Below are 232 nucleotides of genomic sequence, written 5' to 3'. Positions count from 1 at the left end.
CTTCTTCGCATACAACATCACAAAGATCCTCCTCGTCTTCCCTCTCTGCATCCTGGTCCTCTACCTGGGTCTCCAACGATGGCGGCGACATCGCTGCACCTCCGCAGCAGCAACGATGAGTCACTCAGACACCTTCACCTACCACATGGTCGTCATGGAGCTGATTGCTATCTCTGGACACATGCTCTGCTGCTGTGGTATCTACGGGGATCATGATGATGTATTTATTGTA

Source organism: Etheostoma spectabile, chromosome 19 (genome assembly GCF_008692095.1).
Source record: "Etheostoma spectabile isolate EspeVRDwgs_2016 chromosome 19, UIUC_Espe_1.0, whole genome shotgun sequence".
Classification (NCBI taxonomy): domain Eukaryota; kingdom Metazoa; phylum Chordata; class Actinopteri; order Perciformes; family Percidae; genus Etheostoma; species Etheostoma spectabile.
This window is presented reverse-complemented; position numbering follows the sequence as displayed.